The sequence below is a fragment of the Nanorana parkeri genome, unplaced genomic scaffold (assembly GCF_000935625.1).
Source record: "Nanorana parkeri isolate BGI_ZX_2015 unplaced genomic scaffold, ASM93562v1 scaffold2, whole genome shotgun sequence".
Classification (NCBI taxonomy): Eukaryota; Metazoa; Chordata; class Amphibia; order Anura; family Dicroglossidae; genus Nanorana; species Nanorana parkeri.
Window position 1 is genome coordinate 3,349,270 of NW_017306270.1, and position 4,571 is coordinate 3,353,840.

Below are 4,571 nucleotides of genomic sequence, written 5' to 3' on the forward strand. Positions count from 1 at the left end.
ACCCGAATTAACAAAATATCCGAACGGAACCAAATTTTCTGCAGCTTACATGTCTTACAGGGGGCATTAAAAAGAATAAGCATGTATGCATGAACTGAAGAAATAGATGATAGATAACAGCATGGCTAAAGTCAATGTATCTAAACAGCCTAGATATCCAACCTAATGGAAGTGAAAGTAAAGACACTTCTATTCCACTTCAGAAGATGTGTATAATAACGCTTGAAGTTTATTACAAATGCACACATTAGTCTATTAAAGGGGAGACATAGATCAAAGTGTTGTAAGCAACATGTCAGACTGTTTAAGCATTAGATTGAACTGTTTAATGCAAGGAATACACAGCTGTTGTCCAGCACATTCATAACAGAACAGGCATTAGGGAACGGCTTTAAAAAGTATTTCTCATTTAGAACAATAGTTAGAAAGTTTGGAATTCAGTAGGCAAGATGGATTCATTTAAGTATGAGGAAATCCCAGAAGAAAATGTCATGCCATCTGTGAGGAAGCAGAAAGCTTGGGTGCCATTGGACCTTCTAACAGGACAATGTTACCAAGCATACTCCTGGAAGATTCTACAGTGGCCATCACACACTGACTTGAACCCCATAGAAAATCTCTGGTGGGATTTGCAGAGGGCGGTAACAGCACGCAAACCCAAGAATATTAGTGAACTGGAGCAGGGGCGTCCTGAGCGGGTATTGGGTGACACCCTTACATGATGTCATCGCACATGCGCGGCCATTTTCGGGATACCTGGCGGTGAGCATCTTGGTTATGGACACCAGCAGAGAGAGGAGGCCTGGTTCCCCCGGCAGGATAAGGTATGCTGCCGGGTCCCCTGCTTTCTCCCGCAGCTGTTGGGCGTGCAGCTTGTGATGCCACTGAACTGGAGGCCATTGCTCATGAGGAATGGGCTAAGATTCCTCAGGAACGCTGTCAGAAGCTGGTGTCTGGCTATGCACCGCCTTTGCGGCAAGTCATAACAGCAAAATGGTGCTCTACGAATGACTGGAGATGCTTGCCCTGAAGGGGATGAATGATTTTGAGACTGCAGAAGCCATTCAAGTTGCATTTTCAGTTGAATTTGGGGAAACCACTTGAAACATTTGTTGTGTTAACCTATTTCAATTGCTTTTGTTTGATTTGTTCATTGCAAGCAAATGAAAGTTGGTATATTTTGACAATATATCTGAATTTCAATGGGGGTTGAATAATTTTGATTACAACTATGTGTGTGTATATATATACACACAGTATGTATATATATTTGTATTTCATTTTGGTTCTTTTAATTTGTCTCAATCTGCTCACATTGCACATCTCTTTCCTTTCCTTTACAATCCCTTTGAAGAATACACCCAACCAGCATAAGGTCAGAGGTCAAGCCAAGCAACCCATCACGCAACGTTGGAACACTAAAATCTAATCAAGCTTTGTTATGTCTTTCTCAAGACTCATATACTCTCTATGCATTTCAGAAGAGGTTCTAAAAATCTCTGTGCTGTCCTGATAACATAAACATTCTACCTCTGTTTAAGCCAAAGTTTCAATATAATTTTACTTTTTCCCTACCCATCTGTCTCTATCTTCACCCTAATTCCTTGAGGTAATTTAAAGTGACCCATTCACACAAATGAAATGTATCAAGCAAGTAGGTACCTGTAAAGAAGAGACAGCTCTGTAATATTCACAGAGCTGAGTGAAATTGTGTCAGTGGATTGAGGAAGTCCATCCTATGGGCATCTTCAATAAGAATCTTCTAGATGGATATGATTATTATTAGGGTAGAACTTGTGAATGTGAAAATACATATTTCGTTTCAGATTTTGACCATAGATACCCCTTAAAATAACCCCTGGTGATTCTGCCATAAAGGTCCTTGATCAGACACTTCCTGCTTTAGGGTGACAGCGCTAGGTCCCCCATCTCCCAATTTTCACCCTGCCACATGGGCTTCTAATGGAGACCACATACTCTTTAGGCTAACAAAAAGGCACCTTCTAGAACATAATGACTTTTTAAAATAATACTGCAACTATAGAAGGGGGTGGGGACTATGAAATTTAAATTGCCATGATGGTGTCACCAGAATAGGGTGTAAGCGGAAATCCTGGCCACACGCATAGACAGCAATAATAACCTGGCACAGTATGGAAGGGAAAGAAGCTGTGCCAAGCTTTCATTGCTCAATATTCAATGGCTCTTATTGCACTCCTGACCGGATTATACCCTCCAATAAAGGGTGGGTGCCGAAGTGAACGCAGATGCCTCTGCAGATCAATGAACAAGTAAAAGAAAGTCACTTGCACTCCAACTTGATTATCTGTCAATATTTTATTGACCTCAGTCGTGTCCCATTGTGAAAGTGACGTTTCGTAAACCGCATGGTGAGACAGTTTTCATTGCTGTCTGTGGTCTGGCACCTTCTTTCCGTTCCATACTCGACCTCAGGTTGCAGTTCTCCTTTAAGTGTCATTAAACATTGCATAAGGCTGCTTTCCCTGTCATGTACCTGTCATGTATTTTACTTTTTTCCACCCCACAGTCCGTACTAGTGTCCTAAATTAGACAGTTACTTCCACGCCTGGTAATCCCAGTGAGAACGGACATTTCCCTCCCATCTTACTCCGCTTATTTTTTACTCCGCCGTTTTCGTTGCTTACCCGGTTTCCATGCCGATGTGGAAACAGCCCGGGATATCTGTACTGTCTGTGCAGACACAAAAGGCACAACTTCCCCTTTTTATTGCTATAACTCACTGCTGGCATTCATTAGAAATACCAAATAAGTAAACCTCACACACTACGCGGGGTCTATTTATAAAATATTTGCTGTGCAAGCGAGGTTAATAATACCCCGGCAATGTTTGTAATATGCGCAAAATGCTCCGATATTTAAGTTGCCCTTCACAGGGTAAATGTAACATTCCCTAATACCCTAAGAACATTCCACCAGAACTGAGAACAGCCTAAAACAAAAGCCTAGGAACATTTGACCAGAAGATAAAATAGCCTAAAACAATAGCCTGCCGACCTTCCGCAGGTTCACCTATGGAAACCTTGTTACTCCCTCTAGATAGTCAAGTTTGATCGTCTTCTTGGCCCTCTACCAGGGCCGTCCGCGTCCAGCCACGGCGGGCACCCAGCCCTGCTTCGTGCCCCAGCCCGACCAACCCAGCACTTAGAGCCAATCCTTATCCCGAAGTTAAGGATCTGACTTGCCGCCTTCCTTTACCAACATTGTTCTAACATGCCAGAGGCTGTTCACCTTGGACACCTGCTGCACATATGGGTACGGCCCGATGCGAGATTTACACCCTCTCCCCCGGATTTTCAAGGGCCAGTGAGAGCTCACCAGACACCACCGGAACCACAACGTTTTTCATTGCGGGAGTGGGAATCAGGTAAGTAAAAGTCCTTTACACATCCCCCCTGGACATTAACAAGCAGTTAACCCTTGCAGTGCGGGGGTAGCCCACTTGCATGAGTATTTTTACTTTAAATGCCCCTAGACATACTGTAGGACGGTCTTATAATAGATGAAAAAATGATTCATCATATAGCTATAAACTACCCACAGATGTGCAGCTTCACCCCTTCCGAACAGCCTCAGGAAAATTGATCAGCTGTTGTAGATTTTTCTATGTGATTCCAAAAGATAACAGCAGTACCAGAGGCATGTGCACAGACCATGAACATGCACTTAGCTGGCGTATGTTTATACAATGATTGATCCACATAATGCCTGTATGACAGTTGTATACTCTGACCAAAGCTTTATGCCTATGAGTTCTTTTAGAGCAGTGGTTCTCAACTCGTGGGTCGCGACACCCTCTGCAGTGGGTCGCGGCGTCATGTCTGAATAGACCGGCCTGAGACTGAATAGAGAGGGGGAATTTGTGGTTCAGCCTGTGGAACCTCATGTCAAACTGTCCCCTCTCTCCCGGCCTCCCCCGGGCTCTCAGATAAAGTGGTATGGCCCGGGGAGAGAGGGGACTATTTCCTCACTTTCGGGCCGGCGCAATAATATCAGGAGCCTCGGCTCCCGACAATTAAGTTATAGTTCCGGCCTGCACTGGAGAGTACAGCAGATATCAATCCGCCGCTGTATCTACTGTACTCTCCAGTCCAGATAGTTCAGTCGGCTGGAATCAGAGAAAGGTAGGCAGGCAGATAGGGAGATGTGCACTGTGGCAGGACAGGGGACACTGATGGATATTATGTATTCCAAGCCCACATAATATTCATCATGTATATTCATCACTGTCCCCTGTCATAATGTATGTTAATTAAATACACAATTAATGTTATTACACAGACTGGGCTCAGAATACATAATGTCCATCAGTGTCCCGTCATATTGTCCTCTGTCAGTGCAAAAGCTGGGGAGGGTATGGGGTGGGGGCATTAGCAGGGGGCTCCGCTGCAATTTTTTTACCTGCAGCAGAGCCTATACTAATGCACCCCTCCCCCAGCTTCTGCACTGACAGGGAACTTTATGACAGGGGACACCGATGGTCATTATGTATTCCAAGCCCACATAATATCCAATAGTGTCCCCTGTCGTAA